General features: G+C 44.1%; 1 protein-coding gene across 1 annotated transcript in view; it reads right to left on the bottom strand.

Moving 5' to 3' along the window:
- CDKN2AIP (CDKN2A interacting protein) overlaps positions 1–14155 on the bottom strand; it is a 56342-nt gene that overhangs the window by 3470 nt on the left and 38717 nt on the right. The window lies entirely within an intron of this gene.

Here is a 14155-nt window from a genome sequence, read left to right as displayed (position 1 = left end):
GCCTAGCAAACGCCAAATACCTAGTCACAACCCAAAACAATTAACTTTGCCAATGCTTGTTTTTAACAGCTCTTCAGTCCAACAAGACAAAATGCTTTTAAATGAAATGAGGGAAGGCAGCCTTTGCTAAAACATTACAGCTGTAGCACATTTAGAGCTGCAATGAAGTCATTAACTTTTGGAATACTGCTTTGAAATAACACGAGCACACACCTAAATGTTGTGGGTTAACTGCCCTTAAACTAGCTCCAACAGATCCTAGGAGGGCATGATTTGGGAGGGAAGTGGCAGGTAGTGGTTGGGAATAGCTAAAGGATTACCATGGCCAGTCAATCAGTGGGTAAATAACCACAACCACAAGCTTTATCCCTCTTTAAATCCCATCGCCCACCTCACTGTACGCCAATGAAATAGTTTTGGCTTTGAGATGGTGCTCTAGAGCCACCCAACATACGAAACGAAGATTCTTACCCTCAACTTGATGTTTAATTACAAGTGTTTTTAACCCAGGCTTTGAGGAAACATGCAAAACAAGGGAGGTTACATATTGAAGCCACATTCGGGTCACATTCCAATGGCCTAATCCCGGGCCCCAAACAACCACAGTAATATACGTAAAAACTTTTATACTACCTTGTGCGGCACAACATAATTTAAGATGATGTTACGACAGGTTGATAAATGCCCAGGATTGGTAAGAAACTGTACTTGGATCCTCTCATAAGCGTGCCAAATTGCATATAAATCACACACACCATAAAAGAAATTTTGCTCCAAGGGAATTTGTAATGGAGTTTCCAAATTGAGACGCGTCAATTCAGCCTCTACTGTCATCATTCTTCAGTTTCATATCATTTCTAGTATGTTTGGAGTGTGTATCAGTCTAATTACTAAAGAATGTTAGCGAGAGGCAGATAGATATGTTTATAGGAAAATGTGCGCATAAAAACGAAGAAAAGCTGCACATGGAACGACATCCATTTAATGTTCAGATTAACACATGAATAAAGGTCAGCCAGCTACCATTTATGCTCCAATAGCTGTGACTCAGGACAACTTTTTCCTAACAAAAAGGTTACTATAGGGAGCAAAATAAACAATTACGTTAAATTCACAATTTTATAGAACTCCTTCATGGTGCAGAAAGCAATTATTAATTTTTAAGAAGTAGATACAGCATCCCTGAAAATTTGCACTGGTGATATAATTGACTTATTGTGACAAGTAAGAAAGTGTGTGCTCTGTTCATGTCGAGAATGCGGACAGGGGCAGGGGACATTTAGCTAGCAAGGCGTCAGACTGCACACTCTAGAGTGCAGTCAAAGTCCATGATTTCCCCACTAAAACTCCTGCCACTGCCACCACAGCGTTCACCATCCTGCAGCTATCTCACCCAGTCCTCTTTTTCAAGCTAAGGTGCTGCACATTATTCAGAGGAATCCACATGCCACCTACCGTTTCTGCTCCTTGTTTTACTGTGAAGAACCCACGGAAGGGTTGCACAGTTAATGTGATATCAAAAGCCTGCTGCTGCATCAAAACCTGGTTAGTTGTGGCTGTTGGTGGCAGGGGGTACATTTTATTCTGGACTGTGTGTGAAGTGTTTGGAGGCTTGTGGGAGACAGCAGTGTAGACCTCGGAACGAAAATAGCCTGAATTCTGACCCCGGTTCCGACCAATGCCTGGCAAACGACTTGCCCAGATTAAACCAGCAGAAGTTCCACTGAGCATAGCATCTAAGCAGTTTAGAATGAGGTTTGAGGCATCTCTCAGGCTGCTAACCAACATGCTATGGACAGAAAAAATAAGGTTTTGCGGTCCTCACATTTCAAGTAGCCCATCCTCTGAACCTTAAACCTGTGCGTCTTTTAACACCAATATCAGAGATTCCATACCACCTTTAGCCCTCATCTGCCGTCTCGCAGATGCTTTGTTCTTCATGGGGCACTATGTATCAGAGAGGGGGGGGGGGGAGAAAGAATGAGTGCAAGAGATGCAATTGTGAGCTAGAGAAATTGGAGTAGTCTGCAAATGGCCAGGTTTAGGAATGTAGGGTTTCAGGTTGTTTTGCCTGGTAAGGCTTACTCCCCACGTCCCCCTTCTAAGATGTATTTATTTATATAGAGGAGGAACAATGCTCTTTTGATCACAAAAGAACGTATACTAAGATAAGAAACCAGCTTCGTACAAAGCTTCGTTTGAGGGACATTCTGACCAAGTTGTGGAGGGGAGTAAATGGAAGTCACCGGGGACAATACATAAGTGGGCATACATAAAGGTGTTGGCTTAGGTATACCAGTGGGGGTCACACTATCAGCTCACGTTCCAGCTCCCAGTACTAGTACTGACAATGGAAATGGCAGGACGCCTCTTTCCTCAATAAGTATAAACAGACCGTTTCACAACACACAGCAGCAGATTTCCGATTCCATTCCTCTCTCTGTGCTGCTGAGTATTCTGTGACTCGTTTCTGTGCTCTGGTCAGCTACCTTCGTTGCTTGTAGCCCGTGTGAGCAGATACCAGTACTACCGCTATCAATTATTTTAGTTTGTGTAACACACAATGGATACAATAATGCCCTACATGTACGAGCCCGACTATACCGAGGAGGAACTACTGGAAAGGGAAACACGCGAAAACGATGGGTCTTCGGACGGCAGTTGGGAGGACAATTCAACAGCTGAAGAGCCTGGACCTAGTCGCATGGACGGTGTTTCCACCTGGTGCACATGCAATCGGTGCGAGCTAATGCCAACCGAGGACGAGAACTGCTGCTGCTGTGAAAACTCGGGATGTGTGGCCTACATTTCGGAAGGCGAGCCACGACCGCAATGCATCACCGAGCTGCCAGACTTCAGGGCAGCCTGCCTCACACGGTCCGTGTTGAGGATAATGATGGTGCTTATGCACGAACTTCGCGCAACTGTTCGTCCTCGTAATCCGAGTAACGAGTAAGTATACTCTGCTCGTCATGCCACTCCTATTTCATGGTCTTCTACTATATCCAAAATTACATATACATATCATGTTAACGCATGAAAGTCGTTCAATAGTGTGCAGTGTCTAGATAGCATTTGTCCGAGCAGAATGCCATTAGTTACAAGAATTGTCATCGACAACAAACGTTTAATAAACTTATCTTGGTCATTTAAAAACAGTTTGTATCATTCTTTTACACAGGTGGTACCGGCTGGTGGCCTATCGTTCCTTTACATGGTGGCTTCACGGGAGGCTTGGACACCGCGTTCGAAGAGTGATACCCGCCTGTGCCGTTCGTGCCATAAGAGAAACGTTCCCGAGTGACAGTGGTCAGTAGAGGGGGATTTTCTCTCCCTGTGCTGCAACCTGAACTGTACAATGTGTAAAGTTTCGTATTTGTGTCATCAAAATAAGCTACAAAATAAAACCAAATATATTTTAACAACGGTTGTTTCGATTTTTTAAATCAATCAAGTGTGTCTCCATTCAAGGATGGACGTCAGACACCTGTGCTTGGAATGGGTGAAGTTCAGGTCGCTGTGAAGCGGGGTGGTCACTATCCAAGCTAACATAATATATTATCAATAATGCATACACTAAATAACACTTGTTCAAAGTCTTTCAATCGGTTATGTCTCTATAAAAGTCACACATATATCAACTCTATCAATTAACATTGGATTATACAGGCCTTAGGTCAAGGGTCTTGACCACTATAATACACTCTTTGAATTGTTGGTCTGTGCTCACAAGAATCTCCGATATGTGGCATTTGTTATTGATAGGCAACGATATACTGCAGTAGGGGTCTAATGTTAGTTGGGGATCTGCTAGGTGGGTATCATGGCGTGGTCAGTGGTCTGGCACATGAAGAGAATACCTTGCAGGGACACAGGGTCAGAATGGCAGTAACTTTCCACTGACGAGGGTGCGTGGGCAAGGACACGTTTGTGGAGATAAGCAAGCCATGTGCTTGGTTCAGGCCGGTTCACATGCAGGACCGTGATCTCAGAGAGTGATGTGTTACATTTATTAGCTGTTGCAAATACCTCTGGAGTTTTCCAGTCCGAGTGGGAACGAGGGTGTGGGCGATGTGCTCTGTGCGCTGTGCGCTGTGCTATCGCAGTGAGGCCTGGTCACCAAAATGGAGTGGAAAGGGGGTACAAAAATGGATGCCCCGTGTCCTGCTCAGTGTTCCCACCTACACAAATGTCATGCAAAGTTAACATCACATAAGGGCAAGGGGCGAACCCACTACTGGAGGCACTTGGTACGAGTTTCTACTGAGAAGTAAAGGAGAGGGGCCTGATGGCCCCTCGCTCCCACACATTTGCCTGCACGCCAAAAGGCGGTTCGCACCCGGGGATGAGCGCTGGCATGGGGGGCTGTGACGGGCGCAAACGGCCAAGGTGCCAAACAGCATGTACACTTCAAAAGGTATCCCACGCCCAGGGCCCATCGCTCACATGGCCTCCTCAGACCCCGTGTCTCCAGGCAGGCCGCCCCCTTGCAATAAACATAATACCACGACATACACACGTCATTCATTCACAAACACCCCCCCGTTTCTAATACTTTATAAACCACTTGATATGTCTCATGAGAACATCTTTGTGCTTTGCAAGTCAACTCCTGAACGTGCTACCTGAGAACCACTGAGATCTATGCTAATCTGCTCATCGCCGTGGTATCTGTGACCGCTTCGAGCTAACTCGTCAGTGTGCTACCTGTGGCCATCTACCGGTTCTCCTGCAACATACTGCTCGGCCTGCTGAATCCAACTGTTTGTTGGTCAAGGTAAGGCCATGTATCGTAGTCATATTTCGGTCATTTTTACATTTCAATCTATTTGCTATTACAGTACCCAATAGAGCTATGGTCATTGGTCTCATTGCTATTGACTGGAGTTTCAATTGTTATGCTATCAATAGATCTATTTATTTTCATCTGTGTCAATTGTCATCGAATTGCATCCTTCGGGGGTCCAGTCTATAATGTAAGCATGGTTCCTTAAGGGACGAGTCACATGTTCAGAGTTTAGTCACATAATTTAAAAAATGTCTGTAACTTATGCAAATACTAAGCCGCACATGATGAACTGGTATAGTTCCAGCGACCAAAACAAACCTTGCATTGAGCATGGCATGGTTCATTTACTTTTTTATGACATTTTTATTCATCAAGATTTTATAATAATCTTGATATTTACTTTTCAGAATTTTCAACAATGCCTGCCTGTTCGATTAGCGGTTGCCCTTCGAAGACCCAGGCTAAATCTGAAGGCACTACAATGCATGTATTCCCGAAAACTGTTGATCGAATAAGAGAATGGGTCAGACATTGCGGATATCCACTGGATGAGCTGGAAGGTAGAGTCCAACAAGTCTTTGAGGACAAGAGGGGTGATAGATACCGCGATTTATAGTCATAATGTCGAAAAAAAAATGTCGACAAACAAAAATGTCGAAATTTTTTTTTCGAAAACAAAAATGTCGACATCCTATACTTATAATGTAAAAAGTCATTTTTTAGAAAAAAAAAAGTCGACAAAAAAATGTCACTTAGAACTATCAACACCTCACCCAACACCCCCCTGCCACCCCCCTCCACAACCCCCACCACCACCCTCCCACCCCTCATACTCAACACATTCTAATTATATATTTATTTATTTTTTCAATAAATAAATAACCAAAAAGAGTATCATTTACTATTGGGGGGGGGGGGGGTCCCCCCAACCCCCCCTCACCCAACACCCCCCTGCCACCCCCCACAACCACCCTCTCACCCTCATTCTCAACACATAGTAATTATATATTTATTTATTCAATAATTAAATAAATAAAAAGAGTATCATTTACTATGGGGATGTCCCCCAACCCCTCTCACCCAAGACCCCCTGCCACCCCCCACACCTCATACTCAACATATCTTAGTTATATATATTTATTCATACAATAAATACCAAATTTCGAAAAATATCGAAAAAATGTCGACATTATTGTTTGTCGACATTTTTTTCGACATTTTTCGAAATTTTGACTGTCGACATTTTGACTGTCGACATTATGACTGCCCACCAGATACCGCATCTGCAGCCGGCACTTTCACTCGAACATGTACACCACATCTTGGGTAACAAAAAAGAATAAACGGTGATCGACACGAAAATTGCTCGCAAACGCTATTCCCACTCTATTCGTCGACAATCCGCCACTGGTGAGTCAAGTGTCCGTTTTTAGCTTTAGGCCTTGCGGTAGTGTGTAGGTAGCCGAATGGATTCATTGATATTTTAGGTTTTGTTTCCAATTTGTAATACTTGATATGAGTGTATAGCTTTTTGAATAATGACATTTATCAAAACATTAATTTTAGATTTCATAACCCACAAACGAAATCTATATATGGGCACAGGGAACTGTGCTATATTGCGCATTACTCAAGTATTCTGTCTCCTTACATGGCAATTTTAAATATTTGCATTTTATTATCAAACAATTTACCTTTACAACTTCTTGACTATCCCTTGAATCTGAAGCAAGAACATTCTACTTTCGTCACGTGCTCGCAGTTATCAACCACTTCTAGCGCGTATCAGGTAATCATACTTGGCTATTCCGCTACAGACTTGTTTTATGCATATCAAGTAATAGTTTGTATGGATTGTGTGATTATTTTACCAATTGTTTGGTTAGTGCTTTCCAATTGATATACACCTTAGCTGTCGTCCCCTGGTGTTTGTTTTCAGTTATAATTAGTGTTATCCATACTAATGCAAGTACTGTCTTTCAGGGAGATGCTGAAGCGTCCACCACATTGACAACAGCCATAGATGTTCTTCAGCAGCCCGAGGTATGGATACTGACAGCTCAACTGACCGTGATCATCAGGACTGGAACACTTGTCGTTTGATTGCTCTACACCATGTTTCATTTGTGGTTAGCCGTTGATATGTACCTGTGCGGTCGACCCCAAGCGTGTGTTGTGTTTTCAATATTGTAATCCTTACTAATGCAAATACTATGTTTCAGGCAGTTGTTGAATCGTCAACCCACGCACTTGATGCAGAGCCTGACATGCAAGTAATTCTGGTGGAAGCGGGACCATGCGGATACGAATCGGCGCAACAGCTTTCGGAAGTGCACACCACATTGACAACAGCCCTAGATATTCTTCAGCAGCACGAGGTATGGATACTGACAGCTCCATCGAGCGTGATCATATAACGCGATTCCATTTGCTATACTTTCTTCCCTATTAACGCAAGTACTGTGTTTCAGGGAGATGATGGAGCTTCCACTACAATCACAAGATCCCATTTAGATGATGCAGATGTAAAGAAATCGGAGAAATAAGTCGATTAAATCTGATCATTTTTAAATATTCCTTGATTCTTTTAGACAATGCAACATTTGTGGTTATCTCTTTATATGTACCTGTACCGTTGACCCCAAGTGTGTGTTATGTTTACGATATTGAAAACCATTCTAACGCAAGTACTGGTGTTTCAGGGAGTTGCTGATGCCTCCTCTTCAATACAATCATTCGTGGCAGTCCATGTAGAGCCAGAGGTATGGATACTGACAGCTCCATCGAACTAGGTCATCAGAGCTCGAATACTTGTCGTTTGATTGTTCCACACAATGTTTAAATCATGTTTGGCTATTGAGATGTACATGTGTGTTCGTCCTCACGTGCGTTTTATGCTAACAATATTTTGATACACAGTAATGAAAATACTATGTTTCAGGGAGTCGATGGAGCCTCATTCCGTGCGGTCTATGCGGATACAGAAAATAGTAGTTTCAGCGCAAGAGGAAGGGGAGACATGCGGATACGTATCGGAGCAACAGCGTGCAGATGTTGAAGGTCGAGTCAAAAAAGTTGCAAAGAAAAGAAACAAAAATAAGGTTAGTTACAAACAGTTCATAACTTTAGAAATTTTTTTGTGCTGGGGACTACTATGTTTTTTTCCAGTCAATTGTACTATACTTTATCTTGTGTTTAAACTGAACATCCCTTTTCCAATCTGTCCTCTAGTTACCTGTGGGTCTACGAACTATACATACACAGACAGTGAAGCGAAGCGAATGAGAGATGTTGCTTGCCAGACCATTTACACTATGGAGGAACTATTAAAGGATAGTTCCGGGACTTTTTTTTTATTGTTCCTATGGTTCGGCCATGTGTTTTTAAGCATAAATCGGTAGATCGTAGAAAACTTTCCTATGGACCTTACCCGACTTTTCATCCATTAACGCACTCGAAAACATCCGCCATTTTATGATAATCCTATCATTTCCCCCCATCGCCCTGGCTCACCTGCTTTTGCGGCACTAAATCAAATCCCCTGAGCCTGACATCAGCAGACGCGTACCGCCCATTTCCCAACGCCAAAGCACGTTTCGTGTCAACAATCGCTGCGCCTCAGCTAATGAAGTGTCGCCATGGAAATGGCAGGACGCCTCTTTCCTCAATAAGTATAAACACACCATTTCACAACACACAGCAGCAGATTTTCGAATCGATTCCTCTCTCTGTGTTACTTTGAGTATTCTGTGACTCGTTTCTGTGCTCTGGTCAGCTACCTTCGTTGATTGTAGCCCGTGTGAACAGATACCAGTACCACCGCTATAAATTATTTGACTTTCTTTACCACACAATGGCTACAATAATGCCGTATATGTACGAGCCCGAGTACACCGAGGAAGAACTACTGGAAAGGCAAGCACGCGAAAACGATGGGGATTCGGACGGCAGTTGGGAGGACCAGTCAACGGATGAAGAGCCTGGACCATGTCGCATGGACGGCGTCTCCACCTGGTGCACGTGCAATCGGTGCGAGCTAATGGCAACTGAGGAGGAGAACTGCTGCTGCCGTGAAAATTCCGGGTGCTTGGCCTACATTTCGGAAGGCGAGCCAAGTCCGCGATGCATCACCAAGCTGCCAGAGTTCAGGGAAGCCTGCCTCTCACGGACCGTGTTGAGGATGATGATGGTGCTTATGCACGAACTTCACGGCACTGTTCGTCCGCGTAATCCGAGTAACGAGTAAGTATACTCTGGTTGTGATGTCAGTGATGCCACTACTATGTCATGGTCGTCTCCCACATATAAAATTACATCTACATATCATTCGAATGCATGTAAATTGGTTCCATATTGTGCATTTTCTAGATAGAATTTTTTTCAAAGCAGAATGACATTTTTTACCTGAATCGACAGTGATAAGAAAGTTTTGTCATTTTAATACAGTTTGCATCTTTCATTTTCACAGGTGGTACAGGCTGGTGGCCTATCGTTGCTTCACTTGGTGGCTTCACGGGAGGCTCGGACACCGCGTTCGGAGAGTAATACCTGCCTGTGCAGTACTTGCCATTAGACATTTCCCCAGCGACAGTGGACAATACCGCGGATTTTCCCTGGATGTGCTGCAACCGCAACTTTACAATGTGTAATGTTTATTATTTATGTTCAATTGAAATTAAGATCTAAAATAAAACCCAACATATATTTTAACAATGGTTGTTTTGATTTTTTAAATGAATCTAGTGTGTCTCCATTGAATAGTCTTCCTGTGCCTTGTCTTGTCACACCACATGTCTCTGGCCAGCATCCTCCTTCACGCTGGCCGCCCACCTTCAATCCACATAACCGTTGAACCCATATGCAGCAGACATACATATGTTATTTTGCGGGTTGGCATCAAGCCTCCCGGCCTTGCCTCCTCCCCCAAAAATACTTACCACACCACTTTGTTCAAGCGTTGGCAATAAAAGGAAGGCCGTTGGATTTTATTGATACAAAACATGGTTATAGGTAAATAATCAATATGGTTGATCATAATAAATCATCCTTTTGGGCACCGGGTACAGAGATGACCACCTCTGGCCCGTGCCGCCTTGCCACCACAGGCCAGCCTGCTGCTGACTAACTGCCTAGGCATCCAGGGTTTCCAGGGTGAACTGCACCCATATATTCTCCTGGGAGGGTGAGGTATTTATAAACTCACCCCCCTGCCTTCCATGTACTAGATCCTGCAGGCAGCCTCTTACATGCAGTTAGATGGCCTCTCCTTGGTGAGGCCCTGCGGCAAACGAGTCTTGTCTGCACGACCACCGCCCTAATCCACACCACCCCCCCGCCCCATCAAAGGCAGTTCGCACCGGGGTACTTGCGCTGGCAAGTGGAGCTGTCAGGGAGCGATAAAGGCCAAGAGGTGCCAAAGACCATGTACACTTCAAAGTGGTCTATAGAGCATGGGTTGTTGTTCCCATGTCTACCTCCAGACCCCGTGTCTCCTGCCAAGCATCCCCCTCACGCTGGACGCCCCCCTGCAATCCACATAAGTGTGTCTCCATTCACGAGTCTTCCTGTGTCTTGTCTGCACGACCACCGCCCCAATCCACCCCCCGCCCTATCAAAGGCAGTTCGCACCGGGGTACTTGCGCTGGCAAGTGGAGCTGTCAGGGAGCGATAAAGGCCAAGAGGTGCCAAAGACCATGTACACTTCAAAGTGGTCTATAGAGCATGGGTTGTTGTTCCCATGTCTACCTCCAGACCCTGTGTCTCCTGCCAAGCATCCCCCTCACGCTGGACGCCCCCCTGCAATCCACATAAGTGTGTCTCCATTCACGAGTCTTCCTGTGTCTTGTCTGCACGACCACCGCCCCAATCCACCCCCCGCCCTATCAAAGGCAGTTCGCACCGGGGTACTTGCGCTGGCAAGTGGAGCTGTCAGGGAGCGATAAAGGCCAAGAGGTGCCAAAGACCATGTACACTTCAAAGTGGTCTATAGAGCATGGGTTGTTGTTCCCATGTCTACCTCCAGACCCTGTGTCTCCTGCCAAGCATCCCCCTCACGCTGGACGCCCCCCTGCAAACCGCATAATGCCACGACTTATACACGTCATTCATTCACAAACACACCCCTGTTTCGAATTCTTTATAACCCACTTCATATTTATTTCTAATGAGCACTTCTTTACGCTTTGCTAGTCAACCCGTGAAGGTGCTGGCTATCTGCTCTTCGTCTCTGTGAACTTCCGTGACCACTTCGAGGAAACTCCTCAGTTTGCAACCTGTGAACTGCTCCCTGTTCTACGACAAGAAACTACTCTGATCCCTGCATCTGTTTGTTCGTCAAGGTAAGGCCATGTACCATAATCATTTTGCGTCCAATTTCTTTTCGTTCAAGACAGTACATGCAAGGAACTAGTCACATGTTCTGAGTTTACATTGGTATTCATAGAGAATTGTTGATCTTTACTTTTCAGAACTTTCCACAATGCCTGCCTGTTCCATTGGCGGTTGCCCTTCGAAGACCCATAATAAATCTGAAGGTACTATAATGCATGTTTTCCCTAAGACAATAGATCAGATAAGAGAATGGGTCCGATATTGCGGATATCCACCGTCTGAGCTTGAAAGTAGAGTCCTAGAAGTCTTTGCGGACAAGAGGGGTGATCGATACCGCATCTGCAGCAGGCACTTTACCTCTGACATGTACTCCACATCATTGCTAATAAAGAAGAACACACCGCGAGCGAGGCGAAAATTGCTCTCAACCGCTATTCCCACTCTATTCGTCCACATCCCTCCACTGGTGAGTCAAGTTTACGTATTTATCTCTCGGCCTTGCGGTAGTGTGTAGCATTAGCTAACAATAATTTCCCCATTTATGTATCCACTCAATATGAAGGCGGAAGATTCTCCATCCGTGTCGTTATTGCAGTCATCAGCCACTTCAAGCGCCTATCGGGTAATCTTACTTGGCTATTCTGCCACTGACTTGTTTTAGGCATGTAAATCAATAGTTTTAATTTAACGTGTAATTATTTTACCTAATGGTACACCCTTGTACTCGTCCTCTAGTCTTTGTTTTCAGTTATAAGTATTGTTATCCAAAATAATTCAAGTACTGTCTTTCAGGGAGATGCTGAGGAGTCCAACGTATTGACGACTACCGTTGATGTCACTCAGATGCTCGAGGTACGTTTCAGGACAGTTCCATCGATGGAGATCATCAGATCTTGCATTCTTGTAGCGTGATTGTTACACACAATGTTTCTTTCGTTTTTAGCCATTGATATGTCCTTCTGTCGTCGTCCTCCTATGTGTCTTCTTTTTTCAATATTGTGTTCATTACTAATGAAAGTCCTATGTTTCAGGGAGTCGATGGAGCATTAGTCCAAGAAGAAGGGGGAGCGTGCAGTTACGGGTCGGCGCAACAGCTTGCAGAAGTGTGCACCGCAGTTACATCGTCCCTTGATGTTCTTATGCATTTCGAGGTATGGATACTGACAGTTCAATCAAGCGAAATCATATGACGTGATTACATCCGCTATACTTCCTTCTTTATTAACGCAAGTACTATGTTTCAGGGAGATGACGGAGCTTCTTCTACAAGAACATCACCCCTAGTAGTTGATGCAGATCTCTGGGTGGTGACACTTCCAACGATCGAGCAAATCGAATCATATTTACATATCCATTATTTATTTTAGACAACTGATCATTTGTGCAGGTCTATTTAGATGAGCCGTTCACGCCTGCACAAAGTTTCTGTTCTTTTTATCAAAATAGAAAACCATACTAATGCAATTACTGTGTTTCAGGGAGTCACTGAAGCATCATCTTCAATAATATCATCAATGGAAGTCTATGAGGAGCCCGAGGTATGGATCTTGACAGTTCCATCTAACTAGATCAACAATGCGTGAATAATTGTCGTTTGAATGTTCTACACAAAGCGTTCATTCGTGTTTTGCTATTGAGATGTACGTGGGTATTGGTCCCCAAGTACATTTTGTGTTTTCGATATTATTATACATACTAATGAAAGTTCTATGTTTCAGGGAGTCGATGGAGCGTCAGTGCGTGATGGATGTGCTTATCAGGAAAATATAGTCGTTGCAGCGCAAGAGGAAGTGGAGACATGCACACACGAGTCGGAGCAACAGCGTCCTGATGTTGAAGTTCGAGGCAAGAAAGTTTCAAAGAAAAGAAAGCAAAAGAAGGTTAGTGTCCTGGTCACTATATTATGTTGTTTTTCACTGTTAATAGTTCAATACTGTAAGTTGTGTTTAAACTGAACATCCCTTTTCCAATCTGTCCTCTAGTTGCGAGTGGGTGTACGAACTAGATCTACACAGACAGTGAAGCGAACGAGAGATGTTGCTTGTCAAACCTTTTGGCAGGGACTTGAGACTGGAGATGCATCGTGCCAATGGGAAGAATATGAAGTGATTGACAACGGAGCTATACCACCACCAGCCATTGATAGTGAATGTCCTCCTGGTAGTTCGGATGCAGTCGGAGATCAATTCACAGAATCCACACCCGCAAAAACTAAGACCGCGAGAAAGTTGAAGAAATTGTTTTATTCACCCATCGCCGGAGAAGGAACAGATGTTGCAATGGAAGAGAATGAAGTGGACGACAATGAAACACCATCAATATCACTGAACATAGCGGAAGACGATATCAGAGATTCTACCTTTCATGTGAGTGACATGTCCTCAACGTTACAGGCCAAACCAGCTGGGATGCAGAGTGACAGTATAAGGAAAGATGCCAAATTCATTGTATTCGATAGTTGTTTGATTGATATTATTATTCGGATGAAATGTGGGCATTCGGTTGGTGGGGAAGTATGTGGGGAGCCATTGATTAATGTGACTCGTGCAATTCGAGGCACTAAACTTAAAATACATGCCACCTGTACAAAATATCATCCTTTCTCATGGTCTGCACAACCTATGCTGGGACAACTGCCAGCAGGCAATCTACTTTGTGCAGCGGCTGCACTTTTTAGTGGTTCAAGTTTTAAAAAATTAGAGTCTTTCTTTCAGTTTGTGGGAATCCATTTCATTGCGAAAACTCAGTTCTACAAATACCAAACCGATTATCTATTTCCAGCCATTAGCGAAGCTTGGAGAATGGAAAAAATGTCTATTGTTAGTACATTCGCGGGCAAACGGTTCAGGCTAGCCGGTGATGGACAGTGCGACAGCCCAGGATTTTCAGCCAAGTACTGCACCTACCACTTTCAGGACATGGAAAGTAAGAAAATTGTGAGTTCGGTGGTCGTGTAGGTGTCACAAAGTACATCCTCAGTGGCCATGGAGAAAGTTGGCTTTGTAGCATCATTGCAAGAACTACAATCGCGGGGAA

Source organism: Ambystoma mexicanum, chromosome 6q (assembly GCF_040938575.1).
Source record: "Ambystoma mexicanum isolate Mex_15411 chromosome 6q, UKY_AmexF1_1, whole genome shotgun sequence".
NCBI lineage: Eukaryota > Metazoa > Chordata > Amphibia > Caudata > Ambystomatidae > Ambystoma > Ambystoma mexicanum.
This window is presented reverse-complemented; position numbering and strand designations above follow the sequence as displayed.